Source organism: Canis lupus, chromosome 4, assembly GCF_048164855.1.
Source record: "Canis lupus baileyi chromosome 4, mCanLup2.hap1, whole genome shotgun sequence".
Taxonomy (NCBI): Eukaryota; Metazoa; Chordata; class Mammalia; order Carnivora; family Canidae; genus Canis; species Canis lupus.
The window spans coordinates 49,561,640-49,574,959 of NC_132841.1; the positions used below are offsets into that span (position 1 = coordinate 49,561,640).

Here is a 13,320-nt window from a genome sequence, read left to right on the forward strand (position 1 = left end):
GATCATCAAATGGCATGTCATTTTCATTTTGTGGAACTGAAATTTCACAGACCCCAAAATAAACTTTTACTATTTTTCCACAGTTTCATTGGTAGCACCTATGATGCCACTAATGGAAATGAGGCTTAAAATATATGATCATGAGTTGCAGATGGGAAAACAAAGAATAAACTAATAATATATTTTAGAAGTATGTACTTCTATGATGCAAATTTCATCAAGTGATAGCATCCCGTTAGTGAATAGAACACTGGATACAACAATAAAGACATGTTTTAATCCTAGCTCTGCCACTATTATTCCAGTGTTCATTAGGCCTCAACTTCCCCATTTCTACTGAATAGATTGGGCTTCAAGTCTAAAAATTCAAAATATACACATAACATGATTATGAAAGAATATTAAGACAAAGACACAAATGAGCACTTTTGAAATTGGACTCTTCAGAATTTCTTTTAAAGGGTTTCTGTCTAATACTTAACTCATACATTTATAATTTATCATTCATGTTCATTTCAACAGTTTACAAATAACCAGTTGGATAGAGTTTTATTCATCTTTAGCCCACATTCATATCCACTTCACATTTCATGTTGTCACTGACACCCACAGAGGCTACTCATAAATTGTTCAACAGTTTCATTTTCTCATTGTAGTAACTTCCCCTTGAGCTGTGTATGACAATGCTCACAAGTATATCCTGATTTCCTATCTGCAGATATTTTCCTAAGAAAACAATTCAATTCTAGAATGGGTTGAAGAAAGTTTTCTGTTAAGTAAAATACAAAGTGCCAAACACTGTTATTTTACCTTCTATACTATTCAGTTAGTCCAACTAAACTTTTTAAATATTATTTTTTTCCCATCTTATAGATGGAAGAAATGGTCATTTTAGACATCACAAGTGACTCACAATTGTGGGTTTGTGGTTTAAACCTCCATTTTTCCAACTTTGAACCCCTATTTTCCCCATGTTTGTCTGAAGAATGAAGACCAGTTTGAGATTATAATTCTCTGTTAGATTAGTGTCTGCCTAGATGTTGGCCTTTGAAATATTTGAAGCTTTATAGTATTATTTGACCATCGAGACTCCCACATCATCACATACCTCTTAAAAACTTTGGTCGGATGTTGTAGTAAGAAAGAAGCCATACCTTTTGTTACATTCCTGCCATTTCTAAAAAAAAGAATAAGAGTTTCCCCAGTACCCTTGCTTTGTTTGGATTAATTTTCTGAAGGTCAACGTCTCTTCTTTGCTAGGAGCTATTCCAAGATCTCTACTTAGAAAGCCCCTGTGGCAACCATAGGCAATACAAAAGGTACAGCTAAATATGACTAAGAAGCCTACCAAATATAATAGAAGGGACTTCAAATGACAGTAAATGGGGAGGGGGGTAGGAATACAGAATGCATTACACAATCAGTGTAATATGGGGGAAAATATGTTAGGGTTGGACTGAATCATTTATACAATAGGTTATAAAGAAGCCAGCTTATCCTTAACATCTGAGGCAGCACTTCTCAAATTTTATTATGCCTAAGAATCACCTTGAGATCCTGTTTACAATGCTGAGTCTAAGGCCACACCTCTGGAGATTCTAATTCCACAGATATGGGGAGGGTGTCTGGAAGTTTGTATTTTGAATAAGTAGCAGGTATAGTGCTGGAGTACCTATAAAGTATTGTGGGAAAGCATCCTCTAAAAAAAATCAAAGGGGTGAAGGACAAATTAACAAGATGATTCTATTTTGTTTTATTTGCGATATTTTACATTTGCTGTAAAAGGGGAAAATAACTAGTTGTCTCTATATCTTATATATAATGAGTATAGGGGGAATCCCTGGGTGGCGCAACGGTTTGGCGCCTGCCTTTGGCCCAGGGCGCGATCCTGGAGACCCGGGATCGAATCCCATATCGGGCTCCCGGTGCATGGAGCCTGCTTCTCCCTCTGCCTGTGTCTCTGCCTCTCTCTCTCTCTCTCTCTCTCTGTGACTATCATAAATAAATAAAAATTTAAAAAAATATATATATATATAATGAGTATATCTTATATCTTAATGACTGACATGAGAAACACAATCATCTGGATCAACTGCAGAGATTTAAAATCCCTCACATTTCTTGGGGATAAATATGTTTCTGAAGCCATTTTCTGAAAAGACTTTACAAAATGAACATTATGCATATGACGTGAATTCTGGAGCAATTCAGAAAGGTCCTGAGCTGTAGCCAGGATCAAACGTGCTTATGTTTCTGCAGAAAAATGTATGAATATTCATACTAAATGGGACATGGTCTATACCAAGGTCCATGTCTTTTCAGGTTGGTTCTTTCAACCAAACAAGTTGAATCAAATTGTATTACTTTTATGATATTGAAATAAAAACTTCAATGGTAAAATAAATACTGTAACTTGCAGGACGCCTGAGTGGCTCAGTGGTTGAGCATCTGCCTTTGGCTCAGGGCATGATCCTGGAGTCCTGGGATCGAGTCCCATATCGGGCTTCCTGCACAGGGCCTGCTTCTCCCTCTGCCTATGTCTCTGTCTCTGTCTCTCTCTCTTTCATGAATGTATAAATAAAATCTTAAAAAAAATACTGTAACTTGCCATCAAATACAGGGAATAAGACACTGTGAACTCTAAAAGCTATACTTCATTGAATACTTAATATTTGCCTTCCAGGGCAGCCTGGGTGGCTCAGGGGGTTTAGCTCCGCCTTCAGCCCAGAGCGTGATCCCGGGGACCCAGGATCAAGTCCCACATCGGGCTCCCGGTGCATGGAACCTGCTTCTCCCTCTGCCTATGTCTCTGCCTCTCTCTCTCTGTTTCCCATGAATAAATAAATAAAATCTTAGAAAAAAAATATTTGCCTGCCATTGTATCTAGTGTATTTCATATGATTTTCTTGTTCTCACTATTTTTCTATGAAAAATATCTTAGTGCTCTTATTGTAAAAGTGAGGAAACTGAGGCCCAGAGGGTTAAAGCAATCGGTTCAAAGACAGGTTAGTGAGCGGCAGCAGAGCCAGGAGAAGAACATGGCTGACACTCTAATGATAATATTCTTTATACCATGCTATGTTGCTTTTCTCAAAAATTATCTTGTTCACCACTAAATTAAAAAAAATGTGCTTCAGAGGCCTATAAATACAACTTTGAAATCCTTTTTCATTAATTCCTAGAATGATTTACTAAGTGTCTTTTATCTGTCTGCGTAGTTTTTATGCAGTTTATAAATATTCCCATTTTTCTTTCTTTCTGGATGAGGTAGAAAACCACTCATTTACCCCCCTTTGCATTTAGACATGGCCATGTGATTACTCCCGCAATATAATCTAACCTCTCTGGATGGATACAGCACTCATAATCTCCCCTTACCCCTCTTTAGTATTTTGTATCTATATTATTATCTTCAGTTTTTATTCCTAGTTTAGACAATGACCAAAGTAAACATTAATAATGTGTAATAATTTTGCTACTAACAATACCACTCTTTCCTACCTTGGACCATTTCACCAACAATGAATTTTTGAAGAAATACAAGAAAATACATTCTGTTTAAGGTGTGATACCAAAGATTGGTCTTAACTTCCAGGTTTAACATTAAATGAGAAGTAGTAAATTTGATGTTAACGTTTTTAAACTGATTTTTCTTATCATCTATTTATTTTTCTTATTACTGGGATTTTATTCTAATATTCTCTATGTTTAAGAAAAAGAACATCATTAGAATCAATGTTTACTGGTCTTTTACTCATTATCTCCTCCCTCCTTTCTTCTTTGACCAAAGTACCTAACTTTCCCTTTGGGAATTTACTCTTCTTTCTCAGCCTCTGAACTTCGATGGTACTCATCACATTCCAGATCCTAAGGTGGGAATTAATGTGACAATCTTATCCTTATGGCAAGAGCAATTGGTTCAGGGATGTGAACATGACAAAATTTAAAGTTAATAGAGGAGATACATACCAAGAATTCTAAGGAGAGATTCTGTCTCTGGTAGGAAGAGAGGAAGCCTGGTCTCACTGCAGCCATTTACTATTACTACAAAGTGAGAAGTCAGATCTCTGTGGTGGCACTACTTTAAGTCTCAGGATGAAGCCAAGGCCATGGATAGAAGATGGAAGACATGAAAGTAATGCAGATCTTTGGCAAACATTTTTTGAGTTATTGTATTTGATACTCCTGATTTAAGAAATCCTGTACAACATATATTTTGATTATAAAAGTAATTTTTAGACTACACTGAGACAAAGGAGTCATATCATTACATTACTTGGAAATATGGATTGTTCTTTCTTGAGGAGAACCAGTGTCTGACTAGGCTTTAGACATTCCACAAATGTCCACTCAGAATTATGCCACAAGGAGAGGTCATTTAATACATCTATGTTTCTGATAGATTTACAGTCCTTTTGGAGAGGCAGGAATTATACACAAAGTGCTTAGCTGCATGGTGGTGAATTATAAGTACAATAAAATTATTGAAGATAGTAGTAATATGTGTAGCAATAATCAGGGAAAACATCATGCACACAGTGTCACTACATCTTGGGTTTGAAGGTTGTGTTTGTATGGCCATAGAGAAAGAGGCTCAGTATTTCAAAGAGGGGAGTAGAATTGTCATGGGAAGGAGAATGGAAAACTAGATACCTCCCCATCATTCACTCTGTCACCTATGGGACAAGGCCCATTTCCAATAGTGTAGCCTTTTATGTCTTATAATAATCTTGTGTTGTAAATAATAGTAATTCTATTTTTTTTTCAAAATTTTATTTATTTATTCATGAGACACAGAAAGAGGCAGAGACACAGGCAGAGGGAGAAGGAGACTCCATGCAGGGAGCCCGATCCTGGGTCCCCAGCATCACATGCCTTGGACTGAAGGCTGCGCTAAACCACTGAGCCACCCAGGCTGCCCAGTAATTACATTTTATAGAAAAGTTGTCCAGTTAGTTTAGTTTGGGTTTGGTTTGAATTGAAGCCTTCTTAGACGCATGACATTACAGCAGAGGTCTAACTCATAGTTAATTAGGATATAGGGTCTGTGAATTATACTTAAATATTCAACTTTCCCCTTGATTTCAACTAACACAACTTTCCTTTAACTCTAAATAATTCAGAATATGTAAGAACATATTTTATCAGATTTTTAAAGAAGCATCAGTGTGATTGTGTCTGTATGTTCCCTATAAAGTCAGCAAAATATTTCAACCTCTAATCTAGTGGAATAAGGAAAGATGTATATTAAACTCAATCATTCAGTTCCACACATTCTATTGTGCTTCTTTTAAAACTTTTTAAAATCTGACTTGTGCCTTTAGTAACACTAAGACATTGCAAAGTTAGTGAGAACATTAATTTATCCATGCAAGCATGCATGATTCTACATGACCCTTTGATTTCTAGCTCTTCCACATTTTACAAGCAAAGACATTCAAAGACCAAACTAAGATCTTTCAGCAAAAATAGGAATTAATTTTCTTGATTCATACTCTCCGTCTCTGTTGAAGACCAATAATTGTGAGTACAAGCCCAGAATTCTGAATTATTTTCTGAAATGAGCCTACAAATCTTAAATTACATTAAGCCACAATTCTCTGTTCTCAAAAAGATACATTCATATTCTTTCTGTTCTGTCCACATCTTTGTCAAACCTAATTTCTCCCTGTTTTCAAGATTCGGTTCAAATATTCTGTCTCCATGATTCTTTCTGCTGTCTTCCTTCAATTGTACAACAGACATTTATAGAGTATCTACTCCATGTCAGGTCCTGTGCTAGTTGTTAAGGAGACGACAATGAAGTTGGACTTTCATGACATTTTGTCTGTATAAACTCTTAAAAGGAAAAGCCCTCTCATAAAATATAAAAAGCTTATGGTAGGCTGTCTTAAAAGGCATTTTAACCTAAAAGGCTACAAAAAGTACACTTTATCTACAACTTAAAAAAGAAATAGACCCAAGGCTCTTTTTCTTTGAATGAGATTCTGCCAATTGTTTATCAATGTGTCACCATTCACACATAAACAAACCCTAAATTTATAGACTATAAATCTAAATTCATCACTTTAAAAATTTAAAGTATAAAATTTGTTTTAACATCTGTTATTTTTATAATCAGTCACAATTAGCCCACACCTAAATATAGGACTTCATGTAATGTCTACTATATCATTAAAATAGTAGTTTGACATTTATAAACGTATTTGGACAGAAACACAACTCTGGGTAACTATTAAATTCAGCAGAATTATATGGACATATAGAGCAACCCATGGCCCAAAAGTTTTCAAATTACCAGGGACAACAGAGGGAATGGAAAAGGTAGCTATGCAGACTAGTTTGAAAGAATTTAAACAAGGAGAGTAAAGAGTTCTTCTACAGTTTTATAATTATTAGAATAAGTAAAATAACTAGATTTTAACCTTCTTGACAGTGAGATCAATGCCTCACATAATTTTGAACCTTATATCCTTCAGTAAAATGTTTTGTTTACCATATGTGCTCAGGAAATACCAAATGAATAATGGACGAATGAACTTGTATAGTACTGTACAAATGATCCTGTACGGGCACTTGGGTGGCTCAGTTGATTGTCTGTTTTCGACCCAGGTCATGATCCTGGGGTCCTGGGATTTAAGCCTTATTCTGGGCTCCCTGCTCAGTGGAGAGTCTTCTTCTCCAACCCTCCCTCTGCCCCTCTTCCCACCCATGTACATGCATAGGTGCTCTCTCTCAAAATAAATAAGTAAGTAAATAAATAAATAAATAAATAAATAAATAAATAAATAAATCCCTGCCAGTAAGGAAACCAAAGCATAAAAAAAAAGAATCATTGATCTAAGCTCCAGATGGAGCAAGTCTTTAAAAAAGAAACCCACAAATGATTCAGTAGAAGTATATAGTGCTTTGAGCTCTAAAGCCATTTTTATATACATCAATCTCATTTAATTATTAGAGAGATTCTGTATGGTTGACTAAATAGAATATTTTAATCCTTATTTATAGGTATGGAAACTGTGGATCAGGTAGACACTTGCAGTTTGCAGAGATGGGCCAAATCTCAGGTTAACTGACTCCTCCAGAATTCACCCAAGAGACTAGAAAGATGCATTATTCAAGTGAAAGCTACAGTCTGGAGTGCTGATGGCAACTTCCTAATATCTATCTCCGCTGTACAGAGAATTCTAGTAGAAAAGCTGCCATGTTTAGACATGAAATTGCAATGCTAGAGCTATGGATCTCAAAGACAGCTTGATATTCTTCTTGCTACAATCTATTATATTCTCCTAGGCCACAAAAAGGATTCCTGAGGGACTGAGTGTGGACTGAAAGGTTGGATGCAACATCAAATGACTATTGTATGTGGAGCTACAGACAGATCAGATTTTTCTGGATGCAAAGTTCATGACTGGTATTTACATGGGCCAAAAATCTAATGTAAAAGACAGGGGAAGGCAAATAGAAACCATGCAGCATTTAACTCAGCATTAAGCCAGCATAGCTATAGAAATACCATTCTGGCTGATGTGTTAGCAAAGGCTTCCCAAGAAAACTCCAGTTTTCAGAGGGGTAGGCTGGCAGCCTCTGCTGACACTTCTATCCCACCAGGATCTGTCTGGGAGGCACTGAGCATTGTAGGCATGGGGGCAAGCATCCCAGCCACCAGAAGGACGGATGGGTAGAGACAGGCAACTTGCTAAATTAAGCCCCTAGAGCAACCATAGTTAAGAACTACAATAGCTGGGACACCTGAGTGGCTCAGGGGTTGAGCGTCTACCTTTGGCCCAGGGCGTGATCCTGGAGACCCAGGATCAGGTCCCACATCGGGCTCCCTGCATGGAAACTGCTTCTCCCTCTGCCTACGCCTCTGCCTCTCTTTCTCTCTCTGTGTCTCTCATGAATAAATAAATAAAATCTAAAAAAAAAAAAAAAAAAAAAGAACTACAGTAGATCTTAAACAAGATAATGACTATACTGGTACTTTCAAATCATACTCCAAACATATCCTATAAATATCTCAAATTCTTAAAAGACCTTAGTATAATGGTTTCTTCATTCAGGAAAAAAAAAAAAAAACTAAGGATGACATGTTATTGAAGCATGTAGGCATTAATATGCTCTGATGTAGTAAAAAGTACGGATTGTTGTATGTGATGTTTCATTGGTCTTATCACATAGAGGTTCACGTAAAAATTACTTAAAATTCAGTTAGATCCAGCTCATTGTCCATCCATTGGACTGTGGGCTGCTCAAGGGCAAGGACCATGTCTAATTTATTGTCTTGAACTCTATTAATGGTGCTTGGAACGTAGGAGGTCCTGAATAAATAACCAATAAACAGAATTTAGCAGACCTCAAAGAAAGGAACTAACCAGAGTTGAAAAGGAGTTACATCTTAGTAGAGGTTAGCAGCATTGCACAGATGTTCACAGGCAGGCTGTGTGGTCTCAAGTGATTCTGAAGCCCAGCTCTTCCAATCACTTGGGTGTGTGTGACCTTGGGTAAGTTACTTATCCTTTCTGAGCCTCAATCTTTCCATTTGCTAAATGGCTGTAATAATATACACACTGCATGGAGGCATTGAGAGAGTTAAATAACATTTGTTCTAGGAATCAATTATTTCAATAGAAAAAAAGTCTTTTTAGATTTCTTAAATTTTTCCCAAAAAATGAGGCACAGTTTCTATGAAAGATTGAACATCCTGGGCCAGTTTAAAACAAAACAGTAAAGCAACCATCTTTCTAAGCAATATGTTTTGAGTGGGTTTACCCACTAATTTGCATGAGTCCCTCATCTACATTGAGTTTCTGACTATTCCTAGTGTTGGTGAAAGTAAAGAGGCTTTAAGAAAAAGGAAATTGACACATTCAGGGGCCTCGCAGGTGACCTTTAACATTTTTTTCTTTTCATCAGTTAAGGGGAAAGCTACTGAGAAACTAAAGCAGCATTGTTAAACCTGCCTTTGGCAAAACCTACTAGCATTTTTTGGCAAGTGCCCATGAGGCCTCCTGTTCTCAATTCACAATGATTTCTAAAGTAAAATTTAACTACAGAATTAGTTTCCTTTTCCTCTTTATCCCCTATCCCTCCCTAAAAGTATCCTCCTAAGGAATTCTACAGAGTAGAATGTTTAAAAACCTGGGATATGTGGCCTATTCAATCTGATTTCAAATTCCCTATTTTTCTTACTGGGTTAGGGCTTGGACTAGTTACTTAATTTCCCTGAGTTACAGTTTTCTTATCTCTAAAAGCAGGGTAGTAATCATATCTACTTAGAGGTTTTTACAGAGATTAAAAAAGAAATTTCATAGCAATTGCCAGGGGCAGTTTGTTGTACATAGTATGTTTTCAATAAATAGATCATCGGGGATCCCTGGGTGGCGCAGAGGTTTAGCGCCTGCCTTTGGCCCAGGGCGCCATCCTGGAGACCCGGGATCGAATCCCACGTTGGGCTCCCGGTGCATGGAGCCTGCTTCTCTCTCTGCCTGTGTCTCTGCCTCTCCCTCTCTCTCTCTCTCTCTCTCTCTCTCTCTGTGACTATCATAAATAAATAAAAAAAATAAAATCTTTAAAATAAATAAATAGATCATTTTATTAATTTATCACACTGGATAACTGTGATGTCTTAAACAGCAATTATCCCAAGAGAAATATTCAGTGAGAATACTAGTTTTTAAGAAGAAATAAGCATCTGTTTTTCTTAATCCCAAACAGAATAGAGACTAGCACTAATGCTGACTTTTGTCATTTTTCTTGCATTCACACTTAGAGTCAAGAGACTGCACTAAATGTTTTGAAGGGAAAAGATAATTTTCTTAAAACATGTTTCTAAATTACTACGTGAACCTTAATTTTAAAATGTTTCCCACCCTATATTCCTCATCTAAAAGTTTAACTTTTCATCCCTAGAAAAGTGAAAGCATGGAATTTAGCCCACTCAGCAATCTCACAAACCCCCAGCAACTCCAAGATTGTCAATTGCTGCAGGTCTCTTACTGACTTTAGGTGGAAATACATTAATCATAGAGAACATCCAAACTCCTTTTTCCTGTGTCTTTACTGAGTATAACTTTCATTACCCTTTCATTTCTACATTTAGCCTTAATCTTTTAATAGCAGTTTCCCCTCAAGAGTACAAAAAAAAATCAGAATTTCATCTTTTGTGTTGCTTTAATAATACCCTTAATTTTGATCAGCTTGTCATCCTCATTAAATCCTGATGACAAAATGTGATCACGGGGACCCAAGAGTGAGAGGCAGGAACTTGAGTCACACTCCCAGACTTGCTCCATCTGGAGCTTAGATCAATGATTCTTTTTTTTTTCTTTTTTTTTAAATGTTTTGGTTTCCTTACTGGCAGGGAGATATATATACTTTTAAGCCTTACCTTCAAGGCATAACTTTGGAATTTCAGATCTAGAGGGAGCCTTAGCCGTAATTGTTAAATAATGGCAATAATGCTTTGAATATGGGCTGTACTCCCAACATGTTATAAAGCATTTCCACATCCTTTATCTCATTTGATTCTCCCCACACCAATCTGAGAAAGGACTCCTGATAATGCTACGCACATCTTACTGTCAGAAACTGAAGCACAAAAGGATAAAAGGATTTGATCACAGTAATGCAGCAAGTTAGAAGCAGGCCTGAGAGTGGAACCTGGGTTTTCAGATTCTTATTCTAATTTTTCTGTCACCACTCCATGATATTCCAACTAATAATGTATAGTTACAGCCACTATTAGCAATGCTAAGCCACACGTGACTTATTCCTTAGCACTGAATGCAACATCTTCTAGCCAACCTAAAAGTAGAAATAGCTCATCAGGTTAACTCAGGCATTCTTTCCCTCTTCATTTTCATTTTTTCTTCATTTTATTTTACCTCAATATCTGATGTAAGGGAATGGACCTGTGTGTAAACTCTTGACTTACAGAACTTAAGAGAGGCTTGAGAGAGGTCTGTTGTAATGAAATCTGGAAATCAATTTTTAAAATGCTTCATTTACTGTGAAACTAGTTAGAAGAGCTAACACTAGCCATTTCACTTCCCTGGGCTTTTTTTTTTTTTTTTTTTTTTTAATCTGGAAAATAAGGGCCCTTGACTAGGTAAGTCTATGATCTCTTTGACTTGCATGTTTTTGTCTTTGTTACATAACTGCAGCATTGAATATTGTTAGTAGTGTGGAATGGAAAATAATGAATTCCTCTGACACATCTAGCAAGCATGTGTGTGTGTGTGTGTGTGTGTGTGTGTGTGTGTGTGTATGAGACCCCAAGCTGGTCATGGTCAATCAACAAGTCAATTTAATATCTCTTTCCCAAATCCTTCCAAAGTCACTTTATAGGACAGCTATTAAAAGAGTACTCCCACACACACATCTGCCCTTTTTGGACAAATTTCAGCTTTCTTCTCCTTTTTTAGTCTAAATGTAAGGTTACAAAACAAGCAGAAATGAATCACTGCATCAATCACTATCTTTTATGAACTTTCAATCAATTATAAGTCATTTTTCTTTTCTCAGAGTCATTAAATATGCCTGAAATCTTCATGTATATGTATACATTATGTAAATATATATACATCATGTGTATGTGCGTGTGTGTGTGTGTGTGTATTAATTTCAAGGGTTAAGGAAAAGGAATGAGAAAGAAGGGAAAACACAATTACATTATGATCACATTGTCATCTATGTCCAAAGCTATTCACAATTTCCTAAGCATTTTCAGATACTCATAGCAACTCTGGTAGGGCAATTGCAATTCTTCCATTTTACAGATAAAGTGAGTTCCAAGAGATTAAATGACTTTCCCAGATGTATACACTTATTAATAAGGTCAGCTAGGACTTAAGGCCAGCTCATCTCACCCCTGGCCAAGTATTCTTTCCTTTCAAATTTTACTATAGGTCATGTCTTACTAATATAGTACACATGTAATGTTATCCAGAGTTTTTAGTGATAGATAATACTTCCAGTGATAGAAAGCATTTTAACTAGCCTTGTTCAAGATGCTTCTGTTACTTCCTCATTCTTATCTTTGTAAAAGAAAACTGACTCTAACATACCTGTCCAGTTATCAACACTGTAAATTGTAGCATTTACTTAAACAGCACAACATATTACATTGTGCAGTATGCCAGTGGCATGAAGTACCTTGAACACATTTGTGTTCTTTGTAGTGAACACACTTAAACACATACACACACACACAAATTACACACACTTAAACACATACACACACACACAAATATGTTCATGTGGACAGCCTTTTTCCTTAATGAAAAGGAAATCACTATTTCATACAAATAATACCCAACAAAAATATTATCGTCCAGTCTCAGAGCACAGGTTTGAATCCTGGCTCTGCTTCTTACCAGCTATATGATCATGAAAATAAAAATATACCTTCTAAGATGTTGCAGGTTTATATAAATAAACCTTGTAAAATACTTGGCACTCTTGCTGGCATATGTAAAATGTCCAAGAAAAGCTGACTTTAACATTCTCATCATCATTTTCATCATCATCAATTATCATCATCATTATCAACACTACTTATCTGTGTATAGATTAATAGTAGTGGATCTTTAGGACCAAAATATCTCCTACTACTCACTAATTCAGCATCAGCCTATGAAATGAAAATTGCTTTTTATATTTGCATAGTCTTAGGTAAGTGGCCAGGAGGGAACAGTAGATTGGGGACACAGATGCTTGTTGATTAATTCTAATTCTACTAATAACTAGCCATGCAAAAATGCTTTAATTATTGGTACCACCATACTTCATAAATTTCACCTATAAAACAGAGGGACAGAATTTTAAGAATGTTTCATAGAGAAAAGGGTTAAAATGATAGCTTATTGTTATGATTAAATAAAAGAAAGGATTTAAATCTTACTTGAAACTATTTATACTCTTTTCTTATACGACACTATTAAGGACTTTCTTTTCCTCATGAAAAAGTAACAGCAATCAAGACAGCCTGACCTTTTCATTATTTTGTGGCCGTTCTTTATTAAATCATGTTCAATTACTTCCTCCTAGTGACAAGAGGATGATCCTGGTTTATTGTTTCTTAGAAGTTACATTACCTAATATCTGTAAAATTTAATTTAGTACGGGACCAATATTTACAGATTTGTTTTTCAATGTAATTAATAAAGCTGTCCCAGAAGTATATCAGGGCAAATCTTGCCCATGTTTATAAAATGTGACAGTTCCTATCACCCTACAATCATTTTCATGTTAATATTGTATCTTTTCATCTTCTTCTGAAGCCAATTTTACATAAATGGAAAATCATGGCTATAGGTC

At 36.1% G+C, this 13,320-nt stretch overlaps 1 protein-coding gene across 3 annotated transcripts in view; it reads right to left on the reverse strand.

Annotated features, from left to right (window-relative positions):
• The window catches only part of GABRG2 (gamma-aminobutyric acid type A receptor subunit gamma2), a 107,275-nt gene that overhangs the window by 41,973 nt on the left and 51,982 nt on the right, over positions 1 to 13,320 (reverse strand). The window lies entirely within an intron of this gene.